Raw genomic sequence first — 23,070 nt, forward strand, 5'->3', positions numbered from 1 at the left:
CTCCAAAAAGATTCCCAGACGATGGCCGGAATTTTACAGTGGGCGGACGGGAGCCGGACTCCGACGTAAATGTCGGTGACGAACCCGCTTCCACCCAGCCTGGGGATCCGTCTCGTATTTTACGGATCCCCAGGCTTTAAGTGGCCCGAGGCGGGACTTCCACCCACTTGAGGGAGGAGGTCCTGCCTCAGTGAGCTGCCGGCCAATCAGCAGGCTGGCAGCTCTTAGTCTCAGCAGTGCCACCGGGAGCGGTGGCCATTGCTGGGACTTCAGCCCAGCCACGCCGTGGAGCTAAGAGAGTGGGTAAGTTTGGGTTGCCTCACCAGGGGGATCAGTTGTGCCCTGGTGAGGCTAGGGTGGTCGTTTGGGGGGAGGTGGGGGGGGGCGTCTTGGATCCCGAGGGTGGGTTGGGAGGCTGGGGCGGTCCTCAATCAGGCACCCTGTGCCCGACTGCCATGCCCCCTCCGGGGTGCGGAAAGGGCGGCAGCTATCGCTGGGTGGCCTGTCACATCCCCAGCACACCCGCCTGCCATGTGTAAAATACCAGTGGAGGTGGGTGAGGGCCCTTAAGTGGCCGTTAAGTGGCCACTGAAGGGTTTTGATTGGCCTCGGGCAGGCGGGCTGTTTCCCACCCCCTGCGCCCCCACCGGACGTCCGTAAACTTGTTCGGAGGCGGAATCGTGGGGGGTAGGCTTTCCGGAGCCTGCCCCTCAATTTTACGCTGTCCCCACTAACTAACCAGTTAGTTTTCATAAACGACAGAATGAGGGAAAAATAAAAGGTTTATTCTGCAAGTTACCTGCATGGGTTTGGCCAAGAAGCCCGTGGGCTGCGAGATGTCATTGCTGGGCAGAAATCCTGGAATATTGCGCGCAAACTCTTCGTACACAGCTAGTTGTTTGGGATGTACACCTCCCACCTAAGAAACAACAAAAAAATTAATACCTTATGCAAGACTCACATCCGCGTCTTCTGTCAGGAGTACGTGAAGGGGTCGACCAAGAGGCGGGAGACCGAGATCGGGCACCTTGAGAGGGAGTTGCGCGACTTGGAGTCCCGCCTCGGTCATGCCGTTGTGGACCCGGCCCTGTGGCAGGCGTACAAAGAGAAGAAGGGCGCGCTGAGGGACCTGCAGCTCATAGGGTCCCGAGGCGCGTACGTGAGGTCGCGGATCCAGATCCTGGAAGATTTGGACCGCGCCTCACCCTTCTACTTGCTGGAAAAATGGCGGGGGGTCCGTAAGCAGCTCGTTGAGCTGCTGGCCGACGACGGATCCTCCATCATAGATCCGGAGGGAATGGGCCTCCTGGTCCGTACTTATTACAGTGCGTTGTTCTCTCCGGATCCGTCCAGCGAGGATGCGCGCAGAGTTTTGTGGGAGGACCTGCCTCAGGTCAGCCCAGAGGGCGCCGAAGGATTGGAGGCTCCGCTCACGTTGGCGGAGCTGACTGGCGCCCTCCACCAGCTCTCAAGGGGCAAATCCCCAGGGCTGGATGGGTTGACCGTGGAGTTCCTCAGGGCGTTCTGGGATGTCCTGGGGGACGATTATGTGCGGGTCCTGGGGGAAAGCCTGGCGACCAGGGAGATGCCCCTCTCGTGGCGCAGGGCGGTCATCGTCCTGCTGCCGAAGAAGGGCGATCTCCGTCTGCTTAAAAACTGGCATCCGGTCTCCCTCCTCAGCACGGATTATAAGATCTTTGCCCGGGCTCTGTCCACCCGCCTGGGCTCCGTGCTGGCCCACATGATCCACCCCGACCAGTCCTGCACGGTCCCGGGCCGGTCCATCCAAGACAACATCCACCTGGTCCGGGACCTGATCCATCTTTCCCAGAGGACTGGTCAGTCGGTCGCCTTTCTCTCCCTCGATCAGGAGAAGGCGTTCGACAGGGTGGATCACGAATACCTTTTCGGGACTCTGCGCGCTTTCGGACTCGGGCCGCATTTCGTGGCCCGTGTCCGACTTTTATATGCCGCCGCAGGGTGTCTAGTCAAAGTTAACGGGTCCTTGACGGCGCCCCTTCGCTTTGGGAGAGGAGTGCGTCAGGGATGCCCCATGTCTGGCCAATTGTATACCATCTGCGTGGAGCCCTTCCTGTGCCTGCTTCGCAGGAGGTTGACGGGATTGGCTCTGCGCGAGCCCACCATGCGGGTCGTCCTCTCGGCTTACGCCGACGACGTGCTCCTCGCAATCACAGATCCCGTTGACTTGCGGAGGATGCGCGACTGCCAGCAGACCTTTTCTGCCGCGTCCTCCTCGAGGATCAATTGGGAGAAATGTTCCGGACTCCTGGTTGGTCAGTGGCGGTTGGACTCCCTGCCGGAGGAGATGACACCTTTTGCGTGGAGCACCACGCACCTCCTCTATCTGGGAGTCCGTCTTAGCCCCGCTGAGGAAGCCTGGCCGGCAAACTGGCAGGAGTTGGAGGTGAAAGTCACCGCTCGGCTGGGGTGCTGGACAGGACTGCTCCGAGTGCTTTCCTACAGGGGCCGTGCGTTGGTCATAAACCAACTGGTGGCCTCCATGTTGTGGTACTGGTTGGTCACTTTGGCCCCGCCCCCTGTATTTGCCGCCAAGATCCAGAAGAAACTCATCGATTTCTTCTGGGGCAAGAGGAAACACTGGGTCTCTGCCGCGGTCCTGAGTCTCCCGATTGAGGAGGGCGGTCAGTCGCTGGTGTGCGTCCGCACCCAGGCTGCGACTCTCCGCCTTCGGACCCTGCAGAGATACCTGTACGTCGAGCGTCCTCCCAGATGGTGTGCGCTGGCGACGTATTTTTTCCACCAGTGTCACTGCCTTCAAGATGACACGCAGCTCCCGGTGGAGTCCGTTAGCCGCGCCTCTCTGAGGGAGTTGCCTGTCTTTTACCGGGATCTATTCCGAGTCTGGAACATGGTCGCCTCCAGTCAGGGCGCTCCCCCGCCGGCGGAGGAGAGCGCCTCGGCTGTCCTGGCGGCCGACTCCGGGGACAGTCCGGCGGGCGGAGGAGTGGCCGAAACCCCCGGGACGCCCCTCACTGCGGGTGGCGAGGGGGCTCGGGAGTGCGGAGTGATCCCGGCCAAGCTGACCCCTGCTCGGCCGGAACTGCTCATCGGACCCAGGCCCCGAAACCCTCCTCGGGAGCCGGTCCCGCACAACCCGAGCCGCCTCTCGGAAATGCCCTCCGTGCCATTCCAATCGGCGCAGAGGGGTTTCCTGTACGGGCTGCTCCTGCACACTCTCCACTTCCTTGCCCTCGTCAGCTGGCCGGACACGCCCTGGCGGTCCGCGTTGCCATCTGGCGGCGAGGGGAAACCCCGATGGAGGTCTCTCTGCGCGGGAGTCTTCCCCCTTTACATCGGGGACCTGGGGTGGAGGGTGCTGCACAGAGCAGTCCCGTGCAATAGACATTTAAGTAGGTTCACGGACTCCCAGGCCGTCTGTACTTTCTGCGGCCTGGACGAGTCCGTGTTCCACATTTATACGGAGTGTGCGAGGTTGCAGCCCCTATTTGAGTATCTGAAGGGGCTGCTCCTCAAATTCTGGCTGCACTTCAGTCCCACGCTCCTGATCTTTGGGCACCCGGAGCGGAGGGGCTTGGGCCGGGAGGAGGATCTCCTCGTCGGTCTGCTCCTGGGCCTGGCCAAGGTGGCAATTTACAGGTCCAAGTTGCGGGCCGTCGGGGGTTCCGTCCTCCCCGATTGCCTGCCCCTCTCCCGTGGTTACGTTCGCGCCCAGGTGTCCCTGGAGAAGAAGCATGTGGTGTCCGCCGGTACGCTTGAGGCCTTCCGCGACCGGTGGGCACCGCAAGGACTGGAGTGCATCGTCAACGCCGAGAATGGCATTTTAATTTGAGTTTTGTTTATTTATCTGGTTTTAATAAAGTTATTTTAAAATTATGTATATAAAATGGGGCCTGAGGAATAAAGGCCCCCTCGACATAGAATATATAAAAGGGGCCTGGGGTATAAAGGCCACCTAAGAAAAAAAAAATGGGTTTGATACCCCCTCACTGTGGGTGGCGAGGGGGCTCGGGAGAGTGGAGCGCTCCCAGCCGAGCTGACACCCGCTCGGCCGGAACTGCTCATCGGACCCAGGCCCCGAAACGCTCCTCAGGAGCCGGTCCCGCACAACCCGAGCCGCCTCTCGGAAATGCCCTCTATGCCATTCCAATCGGCGCAGAGGGGTTTCCTGTACGGGCTGCTCCTGCACACTCTCCACTTCCTCGTCCTCGTCAGCTGGCCGGACATGCCCTGGCGGTCCGTGTTGCCATCTTGCGGCGAGGGGAATCCCCGATGGAGGTCTCTACACGGGAGTCCTCCCCCTTCAATCACCCATTCATATATCCTTGGCATCAACTGGTCACCATTTTAACTTGCATGCAATTTCAGAATAGAGTAGACAATATGTAGGAGTGTATTTTAAGTGAGCAGGCGATAGTGTGAAATATGATAAACAATGAAATATGATAAACAATTTACATAGTAAAGTGCACCTGGCCTTCCACTCCCCCAGCAACCCATTGAGGAACACATTAAAACGGCGCCTCTCAACCAGTTTCACGTCCGCGCGCTTGCCCGCTATCTTAAGGGCGGCACGGACGGACTGTATGATCAGCGCCAGATTCGACCAACGGTCGAGGGCCAGCTGAACTTTATTGCGGCAACCCCTGCAAGCCGCGAGGAAATCCCGGAGTTCCGCCGTGGGGATGAGAGGAGATTCGGTGGGAGGCACGAGGGACTCCACCACCTCACTGGCGATGGAATCAAGATCATCCTCCGTGGCCCACACCGAATCCCCATCCTCCTCCGGGTCGTCACCGCCAGCGGCCGACACATCCACCACACACAGTGGGGAGGACGTCCCAGCCGCGCCAGCTGGTCCCGCCTCCGTCACAATCCCACCCCCAGGATCGATGGCGGAGGAGTCCTCTCTGGGTTCTACTGTGAAACTGGAGCCTGTGGTTACCAGCAGCACAGGACCCCCCTCCACCTCCGTCCCCAGGGCAATGAGTGGTCCAGGGGAGACAGAAGTTCCCGACTCCGGGAAACCAGCCGGAGCCGAGACTGGAGGCGGAGGGAGGAGGCTATCTCCCGCTCCGCCAGCACCCACAGGCCCAGCAGATGGGGCAGCATTCTCAGTTATAACTGGGTCGGGTGTCTCCTGGTTGGTGGTGGACTCCGGCTGGGAGGCCCGACCGTCTGGGGCCTCGCCCTCCCCTTCATTCAGGACACCCGACCCAGTAGCAGTGGCAGAATGGGCGGCTTCCCCAGGCTCCCCCACCACAAGCAGGGCCCCACTTCCTCCTTCAGGAGGGGCCTCATGTACCGGGGCCATCCCCTCCCCTCCATCCTGAGGAATAGGGAGCACCTGCCCGGACTTTGCAGCCTTGGTGGTGGCGGTAGGGGAAACCTGGGGACCCGAAACAGGAGACAGTTCCCCTCCAACAGATGGGCCCTGCGCCTCAGGGCCCCTTGTTACCTCTGTGGAGGGGTGCCTTCTCCTCTTTTTCCCAGTTGTGTGCGGAGGCTCAGAGACCTCCATATCATCAGAGGCCTCCACCTCCACACTCTCCTTTTTTTTATTCACCCTGGACCTGAGCCCAGCCCTGGGGCAAGTTGACTTCCCGAGATCGGGCCTTGGGCTGAGCTCAGGCTCGGGTAGTGTCACGATATCCAGGGGACGCGCCTCTCGATGTTTATTTCTCCTCCGCGCCTTCCTTCCACTTGGACGGTCACCCCCCTCCCTGCCGGAGGCCGTGAAAACCACAGCCACCGGTACCGACTGAATGGTATCTGGTGGTGGTGTAGTGGGGGTGGGAGGAGGTGCAGCGTCGCCACCCTGGGCCGCTGAGTTGGAGTTGGCAACCGGGAGGTTGGGGCAGTTCTTACGAACATGCCCCACCCCCTTACAGACATGGCACCGCACCCCGTCCAAGGTCCAGAAGACGCGGTAGGCCGTCCCCTGGAATTCTACATTGAAGTGGCCCTCTGTCACCTCCACCCGCGCCAGCTGCATGAATAACTGGCGGCGGAAGGAGTACACGTGTCGGAGGCTGTTCTCCCGAAGACCGAGCGGGACTGGGGTGAGCCCCGTCTTTACCTCCCCCAGATGGTGCAGGTGGGGAAGGAGGAGCTCACCAGGGATGAAGGGTGGGACATTGGATAAAATGAGCCTTTGCGCAGTGGCCTCCAGGGGGTCCACTGGCAGAAAGGTCCCGCCCACGGTGAGCCCCTTGCTCAGAGCCAGGGACACCGCCCGCTCGGTCTTCAGGAAAAACACTGCCTTCCCGTACATTTTAGAGGCTGCAACAATGGCCGAAGGGCCGACAACCTCGGCCATTGCTTTCACGCATGCCTCTATAGTCATGTTCGGGTGGACGTAGCTCTTGACCCCATGCTTCGATGTTAATAAAGCAAACGGTGACGGGGCAACAGGTGCAGCTGCAGCAGCCGCAGCAGCATATGAACGGGAAGGCCCCGCCACCGGCGAAGAGGGGCTTGCCATGGGGTCTAAGAGCTACGTCCACCCCCAAGAAACAAAAAAAATTTACACAATTTTTAAAAAAAGCAAACTTTAAACAAGGTGGAGTGGGAGTAGAGGAGGATGGCGTAGGATGGTAAAGGAAAAGGGGAGGATAGGTGATTGAGGCGACTGAGTGGAGGAAGGGAGAGAAAGGCTGAAAAGGATGTTTGTTCCAACTGCCAGTTGGAGCACCTTTATCACAATTAGTCCAAACTTGTTTGTTGTCTTCCAGTTGGGGGAGGCTTCTTCGCCCGGGACGGCTGGAGCTGCCCGGTACTCTCCTCTTCTGATTTTAACAAGACAGTCTTCACCCGGGCAACTCCAGCTGTCCCGAGCAGGCAGTTGGGGTGGGGAGGGAGCTCCCTGTGTGCAAACACCAATACAAACACAGGGGCCCCTACTGGATTTGGCTGCCCCACCCCTGAGTCTTCAGGCCTCTTCTCCCTCCCCCAAACAGTTTAAACTTAAGAGTCTTTCAGGTGCCCTGACACCCACCTCTCCAGAAAAATTGCAGCCTTCCTTGATGGTTTCCCTCCACTCTGTATTCACCTTTCTCCAGTCTCTCTCTCCAGTTGCTGCAGTCTCCACTCTGTATTCACCTTTCTCCAGTTGCTGCAGTTTCCAGTCTCCACTCTCCTCTTCCCAGTTGCTGCAGTGTCCACTCTCCACTCTGCAATTGCTGCAACACAGGTGCAGCTGCTCCCCCTGATTGCTGGCAGGAAGTGCTCCAAATTGCCCAGCCAATCCCAGTGCTGTACCTGTCCTGGGAGTGTTTGATGGGGACAGTGCAGAGGGAGCTTTACTCTGGGACATCTAGGACTCTGTATCTAACCCATGTTGTACCTGCCCTGTGAGTGTCTCCTCTGTACAATACATTTAACAAGGTGATATACCCATATAAAAAAATGTTTAAACAGTTTGCTACACGCGCTACAAAGCAAATTTCATTATCATATTTTCAGTTACTTTCCATTACAGACACATCCAGCTGTCGCCTCAGCTAACTTACATTTAGCAGAAAAGGACACTGAATTGGATCTTTTTGGGTGAAAAAGTTTCAACTTCCATTCTCAGCCCAACTTCCCAATTTTTAACCTGTGTTTGAACCCATTCCCAGGGTGAGCATTTGCCCGGATCAACTTTGTCAATTCTTTTCAGAATCTTGTAAACGTCAATGAGGTCACTTCAAAATCTCAGGAAAATCAATGCAAACTTTCTTAATCTTGCCCCATTATCTCGCATTCCTTACTTGTTCAACCCAACATGTCTCAAGGGCAATATGGAGGGGGCGTGGGGGCTGATGGTGAATTAATACATAAAATTTAAGGAGGGTAATTGAACCCAGCTGTTTTTTAAAAATTCTAAGCGGCTTTTGTTTATTTTTTTTTAAATGGTTCCAGTTTATCCCTCCTCCGCAACGACATTGACTTTTCCAAGGATCTTGTTTCCAATCTTCTATTCTTCACATGTGAGTCGAGATGGTGAGTGTTGTGGGTTATTCGATCCAAATAGACCTCACAGCGAAATCCAATCCTGTCTTCACGTGTGCGCTTTCTAGTGGATGTCAATGGTCAGGAACAGGGACCCTGCAGCTTTTCTCTCCACCTTAAGCTCAGGGCACTGAGACTTCAACTGCTGCGACTGAAGTCAACTAACTCAGCACGGACCAGAAGTTAAACGAGTTGTGAGGATTGTCCGCTGAAATCAATGGGCATGGGGATAGGACAGGAAAGTGAAGTTGAAGAAGATCAGCCATGATCTTATTGAATGGCGGAGCAGGCTTGAGGGGCCGAATGGCCTACTCCTGCTTCCAATTCTTATGCTCTTAAAAGTCATTTTTTGTGGTACTGCTCCCTTTAAGTTGTTCCTGAACACTGAACTTCAGATATCCTCCCAAGGGGCTAGACTGTGGCCAACTCTGGTAATTAAATAAAAATGAATTGGAAGCAAATTATCTCTGGAAAATTAACTTTTCACTATTTTGGCTGCATTTCAAAGATTCTGGCCCTAGTTAACTTGTCTCATTAAAACATAATGTACGTCCCTTAAATCTTTCACAACTGTCTGACGGTTCCGACCAATCCCCCACTTTGTTTTGCTTATGTCTTTTATGATATTTAGGAAATGCTGACAAGCTGTCCCAATGGCTTAAAACAAGAAAAAAATAAAGGCTTTCATGACCTCAGAACATCTCAAAGTGTTTCACAGCCAACATAAAGCTGATGGAGCACTTTCCAAGTGTATTAACTGTTGTAAATGGTCGTCATTTTGCATGCAGCAAGGGCCCACATTCTGTTTTTTAATAATGTTGGTTGAGGGATAAATATTGTCTCCAGGACACCGGGGAGAACTTCTCTGCTCTTCTTCCAATAGTGGCCGTGGGATCTTTTACACCCACCCGAGAGGGCAGATGGGGCCTCGGTTTAATGTCTCATCTGAAAGACGGCACCTCTGACAGTGCAGCACTCCCTCAGTACTGACCCTCCGACGTGTGGCGCTCCCTCAGTACTGACCCTCCGACAGCGCGGCACTCCGTCAGTACTGACCCTCAGACAGCGCGGCACTCCCTCATTACTGACCCTCCCACGTGTGGCACTCCCTCAGTACTGACCCTCTGACAGTGCGGCACTCCCTCAGTACTGACCCTCCGACAGCGCGGCACTCCGTCAGTACTGACCCTCAGACAGCGCGGCGCTCCCTCAGTACTGACCCTCCGACAGTGCGGCGCTCCCTCGGTACTGACCCTCCGACGTGTGGCGCTCCCTCAGTACTGACCCTCTGACAGCGCGGCACTCCGTCAGTACTGACCCTCAGACAGCGCGGCGCTCCCTCAGTACTGACCCTCCGACGTGTGGCGCTCCCTCAGTACTGACCCTCTGACAGTGCGGCACTCCCTCAGTACTGACCCTCCGACAGCGCGGCACTCCGTCAGTACTGACCCTCCGACAGCGCGGCGCTCCGTCAGTACTGACCCTCCGACAGTGCAGCACTACCTCAGTACTGACCCTCCGACAGTGCGGCTCTCCCTCAGTACTGACCCTCCGACAGTGTGGCGCTCCCTCAGTACTGACCCTCCGACAGTGTGGCGCACCCTCAGTACTGACCCTCCGACAGTGCGGCTCTCCCTCAGTACTGACCCTCCGACAGTGTGGCGCTCCCTCAGTACTGACCCTCCGACAGTGTGGCGCACCCTCAGTACTGACCCTCCGACAGTGCTGCGCTCCCTCAGTACTGACCCTCCGACAGTGCGGCGCTCCCTCAGTACTGCCACACCCACCCCTATTCCCAACAGTGCAGCACTTTCTCAGTACTGCACTGGCAGGTCAACCTAGGTCATGTGCTCAAATCTCTGGATTGGAACTTGAACCGACAACCATCTAACTTGGAGGTAAAAGTGCTACCCACTGAGTCACAGCTGACACATGGGAAATGGTCACTTTGAGTCAGGTACTAGAGAGCAACTTTGCAAAGATACAATCCATAGTCTTAGGAGGGAAATGGAAGGGGGAAAATAGGAAACAAATTCTAGAAAAGCAAAAAACAAGCTTACCGTGCCTGGAGTTTTGCTGTAACTTCCTTTCCAAAGCTTGTTGATGGGAAGTTTAGACACTTGATTCAGTGCTAAATCGCAGCCTACTGCCTTCATGGGTTTCCACAACTACCAGTGCGAAAAGTTTCCTGGGATATGGCCCAGGCTTCGTATCCTATTGGAGGCCGGTTGCCTGTCACTGAGGTGTGATTAACAATGGCTCTATCTAATCCTTCCATAGAGGTTAACCTGTTATAAAACAGCACCAAACACATCAACAAAGTGGCTATGAAATAAAAGCAAAATACTGCGGATGCTGGAAATCTGAAATAAAAACAAGAAATGCTGGAATCACTCAGCAGGTCTGGCAGCATCTGTGCAAAGAGAAGCAGAGTTAACGTTTCGGGTCAGTGACCCTTCATCGGAACTGACAAATATTAGAAAAGTCACAGGTTATAAGCAAGTGAGGTGGGGGTGGGGCAAGAGATAACAAAGGAGATCTAGATTGGACCAGGCCACATAGCTGACCAAAAGGTCACGGAGCAAAGGCAAACAATATGTTAATGGTGTGTTGAAAGACAAAGCATTAGTACAGATTAGGTGTAAATACACTGAATATTGAACAGCAGCAAGTGCAAACCTGAAAAAAAACAGTGGGTAAGCAAACTGAACAAACAAAGATGGAATGAAATAAATGCAAAAAAAAGATTGTAAAAAATGTAAAAAAGAATGTTAAAAAAAAAGGAAGAAAAAATAACTAAAAATGAAAGTAAAATGGGGGGCCCGTCATGCTCTGAAATGATTGAACTCAATGTTCAGTCCGGCAGACTGTAGTGTGCCTAATCGGTAAATGAGATGCTGTTCCTCGAGCTTGCGTTGATGTTCACTGGAACACTGCAGCAATCCCAGGACAGAGATGTGAGCATGAGAGCAGGGGGGAGTGTTGAAATGGCAAGCAACCGGAAGCTCAGGGTCCTGCTTGCGGACTGAGCGGAGATGTTCCGCAAAGCGGTCACCCAGTCTGCGCTTAGTCTCCCCAATGTAGAGGAGACCACACTGTGAGCAGCAAATACAGTGTACTACATTGAAAGAAGTATAAGTAAATCGCTGCTTCACCTGAAAGGAGTGTTTGGGGCCTGGGATAGTGAGGAGAGAGGAGGTAAATGGGCAGGTATTACACCTCTTGCGATTGCAGGGGAAGGTGCCCTGGGACGGGGACGAGGTGGTGGGGGTAATGGAGGAGTGGACCAGGGTGTCACGGAGGGAACGATCCCTTCGGAATGCTGACAGGGGAAGGGAGGGGAAGATGCGACTGGACTGGTAGTGGCATCACGCTGGAGGTGGCGGAAATGGCGGAGGATGATCCTTTGGATATGGAGGCTGGTGGGGTGAAAAGTGAGGACAAGGGGAACCCTGTCACGGTTCTGGGAGGGAGGGGAAGGGGTGAGGGTAGAGGTGCGGGGAATGGGTCGGACACGGTTGAGGGCCCTGTCAACCACAGTGGGGGGGAAATCCTCGGTTGAGTAAAAAGGAGGTCATATCAGAAGCACCGTCATGGAAGGTAGCATCATCAGAGCAGATGCGTCGGAGACGGAGAAACTGGGAGAATGGAATGGAGTCCTTACAGGAGGTAGGGTGTGAAGAAGTGTAGTCGAGATAGCTGTGGGAGTCGGTGGGCTTATAATGGATATTAGTAGAAAGTGGCTATGAAACACTGGGTTATGCCCAGCATGTTAAGGTCTTAGGGAGGGTGCAGAGGAGATTTACTTGAATAATACCAGGAGAGAGGGACTTCAGTTGTGTGGAGGGACTGGAGAAGCTGGGATTGTTCTCCTTGGAGCAGAAAAAGTTAAGGGGAGATTGAATTGAGGCATTCAAAACCATGAAGGGTTTTGATAGTGTAAATAAGGAGAAACTGTTTCCATGGCAGGAGGGTCGGTAACCAGAGGGCCACAGATTTAAGGTGATTTTTTTTTATTCGTTCATGGGATGTGGGCGTCACTGGCAATGCCAACATTTATTGCTCATCGCTAATTGCCTTTGGCGAAAGAACCAGAGGCGATATGGGGAAACATCATTGACGAGTAGACATCTTTGGAATTGCATGCACCTAATCTGAGATCTGAAGCCTACTTGTGATGTTTGACTGCTAGCCTGGCCTGTCATATGTCCCAGAGCCACATGAAGAGAGAGGGAGAGACAGAAGGGTAAAAGACAAAGGGGAGAAAAAGATCTGTTGAGAAATAAAGAGCTAGAAAAACGTTGAAAGTTGTCTTTTGTTTCCTTTCGTCTGTGAGCAACTAATATCACATTACAGTCATTGCCTAGTATATAACTATATATATTCTTGTCACACTGTGATCCTGTAACACTTTGCTGAGTATTGTTTTCATCAGGATTCTTGACAACTGTTCTAAGAAAGAAATCCAATTTGTGATATCTGTGCCTGAATGCATCCAATTATTTCCATGGACTCTGTAAAGAGTTTACTCTTATACAGTTCATAGTCCCTTCACAACATTCTCTACACAGCAATCCAAACACAAATCACTCCACGGACACATGTCTTTTAGCTTTTTGTAGGGGGTGGGGGGGTGGTGTTAATTTTATGCTCATCAAAATGAAGTCATAGAGTCATTTACAGCATAGAAGGAGGCCATTCAGCCCATCGAGTCCATGCCCGTATGGAGTGCTGGGGATCATGGAATCCTGCAGCACAGAAGGAGGCCATTTGGCCTATCATGCCTGTACTGTCTCTCTGAAAGATCTGTCCAATTAGTCTCGCTGCAACTCTGCTCACCCAAAACTGGGTTAACATTTAAATGAACATGCAGAGATTGCTGGCCACACTGACAGCCTGGCCGGCTGGGAGGGAGCAGGAATTTAGAGGCAGGAGGTAGGGTTAAAATCGACTCTGATGCATATGTTTCGGCTCCCATGAACCAAATTACATTTTCAAGAACTGCACACTTCAAAACTTGCCATTCACACTACTTTGTTAGCAGGCTTTAAGCGAGAACGAAGAGCTAAGATGTTCATCCAGTGACACAGTCTGTCAAGAATGTGGATTGAAAGTAGGTTCAGCCTCAGCAGTGAAAACTCGTCACAGTAACTCTCACTGTATACACTAAAATAAAAGCAAAATACTGCGGATGCTGGAAATCTGAAATAAAAACGAGAAATGCTGGAACCACTCAGCAGGTCTGGCAGCATCTGTGGAAAGAGAAGCAGAGTTAACGTTTCGGAGTTCCGAAGAAGGGTCACTGACCTGAAACGTTAACTCTGCTTCTCTTTCCACAGATGCTGCCAGACCTGCTGAGTGGTTCCAGCATTTCTTGTTTTTATCTCACTGTATACAGACTTGAGCACAAAGTCTAGGCTGACGCTCCCAGTGCAGGACTGAGGGACATCGCACCAACAGAGGTGCTGACTTTCAGATGAGACGTTAAATCGAGGCCCCTGTCTGCCCTCTCAGGTGGACATTAAAGATCCCACGGCCATTTCAAGGAAAAGCAGGGGTAGTTCTCTAACCAACATCTAAAACAGATGATCTGGTCAGTATCTCATTGCCATTTGTGGGATCTTGCTGTGTGGAAATTGGCTGCCGCGTTTCCTACATTATAACAGTGTCACGCTCACAGAAAGTGCAGCGATGGAAATACAAAATAAACTGCAGAGTTATAAAAAATAGAACAATTTAAAAAGACTGGTAAACACTTGCCTTCAACAGAATGGAGGACAAAGTCACATGACACATATCTTCTCCTGCACTGAAATGCACATTCATGTCTGCTGGAACTGAAACTCATTAACCCCATCTGCATTGAAATTAAACTGTTTATCACACATGGATGTGAGTTATTCACAAAGCGAGCTCAAACAAAGGCATTAGCAGACACTCCATCTCTAGCTACAATCACTACAATAAAGTGTGAACTTCCTTCATCCTATCAAAATGGGCTGATATCAGAAGCCATTGTATAGCCCCTCAGCAACTGAAAGCCTAAAGTCACATGGGTGAAATTAAGACTTTATGAAATTACCTTTTAAGAAGTCATAAGTCATCAGTCATCAAGTTATCAGAACATCAGAGCATCAGTCTGAGATCTCCAGCCACAGAGAGAACATCAAAAGCCATCTTTAATTCCAACAAAAAGCTGAGAGACAGATCAGTTCCAGAGTGTTGAGAAAAAAAATTTCACCCAGAGGGTGGTTTGGAATCTAGAACACACTACCTGAAGGGGTGATAGAGGCAGGAACCCCTACAACATTTAGAAGTATTTAGATTTGCACTTGAAATGCCATAGCATACAAGGCTACGGGCCAAGTGCAGGAAAATGGGATTAGATTGGGTGGGTGCTTGATGGTCGGCGCAGATGCGTTGGGCCAAATGGCCTGTTTATGTGTTGTATGACTCTATGACTCTCTATGACAGTTGAACCCTGCTGAGATGAGTTGGCAACCAACTACAGCAGAGAAATAAGAGAGTGCCTTTTGAACAACAACTCCATCTGTTAAAAGTGAACTAAGAAATACCAGCACCATCTCCAAACTGCAAGGTCTTTGGTGACGAGGGCACAGATGTCAGAGACCATTGGTCTTAAGAGTCATAGTCTCCTTCAGCACTGGGTCTCGTCATTTCCTGGTAGCTCTTCAGTGGTAGGTCCTGTGTGGAGAGTATGGCCTCTGTTGCCTTCCTACCCCTCTTTCCTCTCCCATGCTGTCCTGATGCCTGGGGTTCATCCCCCAACCTGCAGAAGGCATTGTCCCCCCATCGCCACTGGGCTCAAAATTTCTCAGTCATGCCCCCGATGCTAGCTACAGCCTTCCTTTTAGACACGTGACCGTCGTATTGTGCTTAGCAGCCTTGTCCCTTTTCTTCTGCCCCTGTGATGCTGCGGGAGTGACAACACAATTGATGCCTGAATGCTGAGTGGCCACTCTCCCTGCTACTTGCACAGTGCCAAGGGCACCTACTTACCAAGTGTCGAGTTCCCTCTGCCCTGCTGACCCTGAGGCAGCCTTGACTGGCTCCCCACTGTGTACCCACCTCCCCTCAGCAATTCTGAAACCTGTGCACCCCTTTAAATATTTCACCCTCCCCCTTCAACAAGCTCTTAACGAGCTTTTAAATCAGGTTAATTGGCCTCAATTGTGAGGACAGTGAGATTCCTGTCCTGTCCTCCCCTCTCCGCCCTGGTGGTGCTGAGATCGGTGCCTTGAAACTGACGCGCTGCCCGGCGCTGATATTTTTGGGGCCCTCCTGCCTCCATTCCCACCTTCAATTTAGGCCCACTACCTCAAAACCCAGGATCAGAAAAAGAATTTTTATGCACTGAAACTAAACCCTCTTTAACAGTCCAACCCGCTTGTTCATTCTCCAAGTTCTCCTTAGGTACAGGAGCTGGGGTTTAGATATGCGGTTACCACAGTAACTAATTTTATACACAGTTCTTTTATACGACCCATGACACTATTTCAAAGAAGAGCAGGAGAGTTCTCCCCAATGTCCCGGCAAGTATTTATCCCTCAACCAACATCATCATCTGGCCATTGTTATATTGCGGTTTGTGGATCTTGCTGTGCACAGATTGCCTGCCGCAGTTTCCTACATTACAACAGTGACAACAATTCAAAAGTACTTCATTGGCTGTTAAGCACTTTGTGTCACCCTAATGTCAACAAAAGCACTATAGAAATGCATGTCTTTCCTTCCATCTTTACACTTACGCTCCTAAATTCAGCTCTTCAATCTCAGCTGTAGAATCATTTTATTGCGTGGGCCGACAATTCTGTCTCGACGACAAGGGAGCTGGATTTAGTTGTGTAAAGGATGCCCAGAGTCCAAACTAAATGAGCGTCAGCATAAAAGTGGTTTTATTTACTTCAGCCTTTTGCTGGAACCCACTTGTGTATCTACAACCTCCACCCTTGAGGCAACATAAAGTTTTTTTTCACAATGTTTCGTTAGCTCCCACTGAGATTTTTCTGAATTGCATTTGAACTAAGACTTCTTATGAGGGACATCCTACGTTGTCAGTTTTCTGACAGTCACCTCACTTCAACTTCCAGATGTTTCCTTGAGTGGAATTTGAATGTTTTTCTCCCCCTTTCTAAAAAATTCAATAGCAACAACAACTTGTAATTGTCTAGCGCCTTTTAAAGCAATAAAATGTCCCAAGTCACTTCATAGGAGCCTTATGAAGCAAAACTTTGATTCTGAGCCACATTAGGCAATATGATTGCAGATGATGGCCAAAAGCTTGGTCAAGGAGGCAGGTATTAAGGAATGTCTTAAGGGCTGAAAAAAGGTAGAGAGGCAGAGAAGTTTAGGGAGCGAATTCCAGAGCCTAGGGCCAAGGCAGCTGAAGGCACAGCCACCAATGGTGCTGTGATTAAAATTGGGGATTCTCAAAAGGCCAGAATTAGACAAGTGCAGAGGAGGGCCGTGAGGCTGGAGGAAATTACAGAAATAGGGAGGGACGAGGCATGGAGGGGTTTGAAAACAATTGAGACAATTTGGACTGGGAGCCAATGTAGGTCAGTGAGAACATGGGTAATGGATGAACGGGACTTGGCGCTAGATAAGTCATGGAAGCTAGGTTTTGGATGACTTTAAGTTTACAGAGGGTAGAATGTGGGAAGCTGGCCAGGAGTGCATTGTAATAGTCAAATCGAGAGAGATAAAAGCATGGCTGAGGGTTTCAGCAGCAGAGGAGCTGAGTCATAGAATCTACAATTTGATCGCATTTCATACAGTCTACAGCACAGGAGGAGGCCATTTGGCTCAATGGGCCTGTGCTGGCTCTTGGAAAACATCATCCAATTAGATCGACTCTCCGCACTCTTTCCCTGGGGAAATCTTTCTTTCAAGATTCAGACAACAGAGTATTTATAACTTAATTTCACAGAAAACATTGTTCCAGTTTTTTGATGTACATACCCCAGTAAGAGCATGCTGGAAATCCCTCAGTCTACCCATATGTAGCAGTACTGAATCAATTATGTGTCTGTACTAAGCTTTTTCCAAAAAAAAAACAATCTTCATCTGCACATGCACATCAGTCTGCTTCACACTGCAGGACATGCATTTGCACAGACATATAATCGGTGTGAAGCTGCTCTCTTTTAAAATATGAGAAGATACGGCAAAGCTGTACAGCCAGCTAAGATTATCTCCCTAGTACTCCAGCCCGTCTAACTCACCCAGCCCATGATTTAACTCACCTAGGTAAGGACCCAACTCACCCATCCCATAACCCAACATCCAACTCACCCATCCCAGGATCTAACTCACCCAGGCCTGCCTCCAATTCACCCAGCCCAGTATTTAACTGATCCAGGCCTGTGAGATAGAGAGGGAGAGAAAAAGGGGGTGGGTAATTTTGGTTAGGGAAGCAATTACAACTGTGAGGTGGGAAGATATGAGGATGATGGCTTAAAGGGGGCGGAATTCTTAAAATGCATACAGGAGAGCTTTTTGAGCCAGCACGTAGAAAGTCCTACAAGGGACGGTACTGGACATAATCCTAGGGAATGAAGCCAGATAAGTGGTAGAAGTGTCTGTGGGGAAGCATTTCGGGGATAGTGACCATAACTCTAAGATTTAAGGTAGTTATGGAAAAGAACAAAGATGGACCGGAAATAAAGGTACTGAATTGGGGGAATGCCGATTTCAATATGATAAAACAGGATCTGGCCAAAGTGGACTTGTAGGAAAGTCTACATCAGACCAGTGGGAGTCATTCAAAAAGGAAATAGTGCGAGTTCAGGGCCAACATGTTCCCGTAAAGGTGAAGGGTAGGACCAACAAGTCCAGGGAACCCTGGATGTCAAGGGATATAAAGGATTGGATAAGGAAAAAAAAAGGCTTATGGCAGATTCAGGGGGCTGAAAACAGCAGAGACACTAGAGGAGGATAGAAAATGTAGGGGGTGGTACTTAAAAAGGTAATTAGGAGAGCAAAGAGGGGGCATGAAAAAACATTGGCGGGCAAGATAAAGGAAAATCCCAAGGCGCTTTATAAGCATATTAAGGGCAAGAGGATAACCAGGGAAAGAGTAGCGCCAATTAGGCACAAAAGTGGCAATCTGTGTGTGGAGCCAGAGAACGTAGGTGAGGTTGTAAATGATTACTTTTCATCTGTGTTTACTATGGAGAAGGATGATGGAAGTATAGAAATCAGGGAGGGAGTTTGTGATATATTCAAACAAATTAACTTTGAAAGGGAGAAGATATTGGTGGTTTTACAGGCTTAAAAGTGGATAAATCCCCAGGCCCAGATGAGATGTATCCCAGGCTGTTATGTGAGGCAAGGGAGGAGATAGCAGGGGCTCTGACACAAATTTTCAAATCCTCTCTGGCCACAGGACAGGTGCCAGAGGACTGGAGGACAACGAATGTGGTACCATTATTCAAGAAGGGTAGCAAAGATAAACCAGGTAATTACAGGCCAGTGAGTCTAACATCAGTGGTAAGGAAACTATTGGAAAAAATTCTGAGGGACAGGATGAATCTCCACTTGGAGAGGCAGGAATTAATCAGGGATAGTCAGCATGGCTTTGTCAGGGGGAGATCATGAATAACAAACTTGACTGAATTTTTCGAGCAGGTGACTAGATGTGTAGATGAGGGTAAAGCAGTTGATGTAGTCTACGTGGACTTCGTAAGGCTTTTGATAAGGTCCCGCATGGGAGATTGGTTAAGAATGTAAGAGCCCATGGGATCCAAAGCAATTTGGCAAAGTGGATCCAAAATTGGCTTAGTGGCAGGAGGCAGAGGGTGATGGTCGAGGGCTGTTTTTGCAATTGGAAGCCTGTGACCAGTGGTGTACCACAGGGATCGGTGCTGGGACCCTTGCTGTTTGTAGTGTACATGAATGATTTAGACGTGAATATAGGAGGTATGATCAGCAAGTTCACAGATGACATGAAAATTGGTGGTGTTGTAAATAGTGAGGAGGAAAGCCTTAGATTACAGGACGATATAGATGGGCTGGTAAGACGGGCAGAGCAGTGGCAAATGGAATTTAATCCTGAGAAGTGTGAGGTGATGGACTAACAAGGCAAGGGAATATACAATGGATGGTGGGACCCTAGAAAGTGCAGAGGGTCAGAAGGACCTTGGTGTACTTGTCCATAGATCACTGAAGGCAGCAGCACAGGTAGGTAAGGTGGTTAGGAAGGCATATGGGATACTTGCCTTGATTAGCCGTGGCATAGAATATAACAGCAGTGCGGTTATGATGGAGCTGTATAAAACGCTAGTTAGGCCACAGCTGGAGTACTGTGTACAGTTCTGGTCACCACACTATAGGAAGGATGTGATTGCACTGGAGAGGATGCAGAGGAGATTCACCAGGATGTTGCCTGGGCTGGAGCATTTCAGCTATGAAGAGAGACTGGATAGGCTAGGGTTGTTTTCCTTAGAGCAGAGAAGGCCGAGGGGAGACCTGATAGAGGTATACAAAATTATGAGGGGCATAGATAGGGTAGATAGGAAGAAACCTTTTCCCTTAGAGTAGGTGTCAATAACCAGGGGGCATAGATTTAAGGTAAGGGCAGGAAGTTCAGAGGGGATTTGAGGAAAAAATTTTCACCTGGAGGGCGGTTGGAATCTGGAACACACTGCCTGAAGGGATGGTAGAGGCAGGAACCCTCACAACAGTTAAGAAGTATTTAGATGAGCACTTGAAATGCCATAGCATACAAGGCCAAGTGCTGGAAAATGGGATTAGAATAGATATGTGCTTGAAGGCAGGCATGGACATGATGGGCCGAAGGGCCTGTTTCTGTGCTGTATAACTCTACGATTCTATGACTCTAAGAATCATCAGTTCAAGCCATATGGATTGAGCTTGGGAAGAAAAAAGGGGCAAGCACAACTGGGAGTGTACTAAAGATTCCCAAACAGTCAAGAGAGAGATAGAAGAACAAATATGTAGGCAAATCTCTGAGAAGTGCAAAAACAATAGGGCAGTAATAGTAGGGGTTTTTAACTACTCCAATATTAACTGAAATAGTTTCAGTATGAAAGGAATGGAGTGAACAGAATTCTTAAGGTGCATTCAGGAGAACTTTTTTGCCCAGTATGTAGCAAGTCCAACAAGAGAGGGTGCGGTTCTGGACGTGGTTTTAGGTAATGAAGCTGGACAGGTGGAAGGAGTGGCAATGGGAGAGCATTTTGGTGGTAGTGATCATAATTCAGTCAGTTTTAACATAATTATGGAAAAGGACAGAGAAAGAACAGGAGTTAAAGTTCTAAATTGGGGCAAGGCCAATTTTACGAAGCTGAGAAGTGATCTAGCAAAAGTGGACTGGAAACAGCTACCTGAAGGTAAATCATTGTCAGAGCAGTGGAAGGTATTCAAAAGGGGAGATTCGGGGTTCAGAGTAAACACGTTCACACAAAGAGAAAGGGTGGGATGGCCAAATCAACAGCCCCTGGATGTCAAGGAGCTTCTAAGGTGTGATAAGGCAGAAAAGGAAAGCTTATGTCAGACACCGAGAACTCAATACTACAGAAAGCCGAGAGGAGTAGAGAAAATGGAGGTGTGAAATCAAAAAGGAAATTAGGAAAGCAAAGTGAGGGCGTGAAAGAATATTGACAAGTAAAATCAAGGTGAACCCAAAGATGTTTTATCAATACATTAAGAGTAAGAGGATAACTAAGGAAAGAGTAGGGCCCATAAAAGAACAAAAAGGTAACTTATGTGTAGGGGCGGAAGATGTTGGTAGTGTTCTTAATGAATACTTTGCACCTGTCTTCACAAAAGCGGGGGACTATGTTAAGGAGAAGGAATGTGAAGTATTGGATGTGATAAACCTAGGTAGAGGGGACGTATTAAGAGGATTAGCATCCTTGAAAATGGATAAATCACTAGGGCCAGATGAAATGTACCCCAGGCTGTTAAAAGAAGACAGGGAGGAAATAGCAGAGGGTCTGACCATTATTTTACAATCCTCACTGGATAAAGGTGTGGTGCTGGAGGATTGGAGGTCAGCTAACGTTGTACCTTTGTTTAAAAAGGGAGTGAGGAATAGACCAAATAATTACAGGCCAGCCAGTCCAATCTCGGTTGTGGAAAATTATTGGAATCAATTCTGAGAGACACGATACATTGTCACAAAAGGTATGGTTCAATCAAGGATAGTTAGCATGGATTTGTTAAGGGATTGAACTTGATCAAATTTTTGTGACAAGGTCCCACATGGCAGACTGGTTTAAAAAAAGCCAATGGGATCCAGGAGAATGTAGCAAACTGGATACAAAATTGGCTCAGTGACAGGAAACAAAGGGTAATTGTTGATGGGTGTTTTTGCGACTGGAGGGCTGTTTCCAGTGGGGTTCTGCAGGGCTCAGTATTGGGTCCCCTGCTTTTCGTGGTATATATTCACGATTTGGATGTAAATATAGGGGGAATGATCAAGATGTTTGCAGGTGACACAAAAATTGGCCTTGTGGTTGTTAGTGAAGAGGATAGCCGTAAACTGCAGGAAGGTATCAATGGACTAGTCAGGTGGGCAGAAAAATGGCAAATGGAATTTAACCCAGAGAAGTGTGAGGTGTTGCATTTGGGGAGGTCAAACAAGGCAAAGGAATGCATAATAAATGGGAGGATATTACGAGGAGCCATGGAAGTGAGGGACCATGGAGTGTATGTCCACAGATCCCTGAAGGTAGCAGGACAGGTCGATCAGGTGGTTAAGAAAGCATATTGAATCCTTTCCTTTATTAGCCGAGTCACAGAATATAACAGTAAGGAGGTTATGCTGGAACTGTATAATATATTAGTTAGACCACAACTTGAGTACTGTGTGCAGTTCTGGTCACCTCATTACAGAAAGGACGTAACTGCACTGGACAGGGTACAGAGGAGATTTACGAGGATGTTGCCAGGACTGGAAAATTGCAGCTATGAGGAAAGATTGGATAGGCTGGGGTTGTTCTCCTTGGTACAGAGAAGGCTGAGTGGAGATTTGATAATGATGGACAAAATTGTGAGTCGCCTGGATGGAGTGGATGGGAAGGGCCTATTTACCTTAGCAGAGGGATCAGTGACAAAGGGGCATAGATCTAAAGCGATTAGTAGAAGGATTAGAGGGGAGATGAGGAAAAAATGTTTTTCCCAGAGGGTAGTGAAGGTCTGAAACTCACTGTCTGAAAGGGTGGTAGAGGCAGAAAACATGCCTGAATGTGCACCTGAACCTGCAGGGCCACAGACCAAATGCTGGAAGTGGGATTAGACTGGGTGGCTCTTTTTTTCTCGGCCAGTGCAAACACGATGGGCCAAGTGGCCTCTCTCTGTGCTGTAAACCTTCTATGATTGTATGCCTCCAATTTACCCAGCATAGGATCCAACTTATTCAACCCAACATCCAACTCATAAAGCTTCACCTCGAGCTCGGCCACCCCAGCACGTGGGATAAATGTGTTGCTCTTTTCTACATCCTTTCCAGTGCAGATGTCGCTTTTGAAAGTGGCAACCTGAATTACACCCACTACTCTTGGTGGGGTCTGACCAATATATTTCAAAACCTCAGCATAAGCTCTGTAGACTTATAAGGGGTGATTTTGGGGTGTAACACTACTGTCAGGGACCCTATCTAGATATGAACACAGGTTGAAGGCAGGGCTATAGCAGTGTAAGAAAACAGAAAGTGCTGGAAATACTCAGCAGGTCTGTCAGCAACTGTGGAGAGGGAAACAGAGTTAACGCTTCAAAACACCTTCAGTTTATATTTCAGATTTCCAGCATCCCCGGTGTTTTGCTTTCACTATAGCACGGTAAGCTTGATTCAATATTCTGTCTGCTTGTTAATCACTTCTCCACATTTGTCTCGACAGTGAAAGTGGCAACTCTGTTGTTACTCCCAGATCCCTTTCATGATCTCCCTTTATTAATTCTGTTCTATTTATTGTACACCTGATGTGCAGTACTTTGCATTGTCAGTATTACATTTAATCTGCCGTTTATCTGCTCATTTGCATAACTGATCCTAACCCTTCTGCCAAATCTTAATTACATTCCTCATCCCTC

The 23,070-nt window shown here is 49.8% G+C and overlaps 1 long non-coding RNA gene across 1 annotated transcript in view; it reads right to left on the reverse strand.

The window, feature by feature from the left end:
• Positions 1–797: 797 nt before the first annotated feature.
• Positions 798–23,070, reverse strand: part of LOC137356034 (uncharacterized) — a 45,193-nt gene continuing 22,920 nt past the window's right edge. Inside the window, exons 2-3 of the long non-coding RNA XR_010970988.1 lie at positions 10,053–10,280; positions 798–919 (exon numbers count right to left, since the gene is read on the reverse strand). This is a non-coding gene — a long non-coding RNA (uncharacterized lncRNA). The remainder of the gene's footprint in view (positions 920–10,052; positions 10,281–23,070) is intronic.

This window comes from Heterodontus francisci, chromosome 44 (assembly GCF_036365525.1).
Source record: "Heterodontus francisci isolate sHetFra1 chromosome 44, sHetFra1.hap1, whole genome shotgun sequence".
Taxonomy (NCBI): Eukaryota; Metazoa; Chordata; class Chondrichthyes; order Heterodontiformes; family Heterodontidae; genus Heterodontus; species Heterodontus francisci.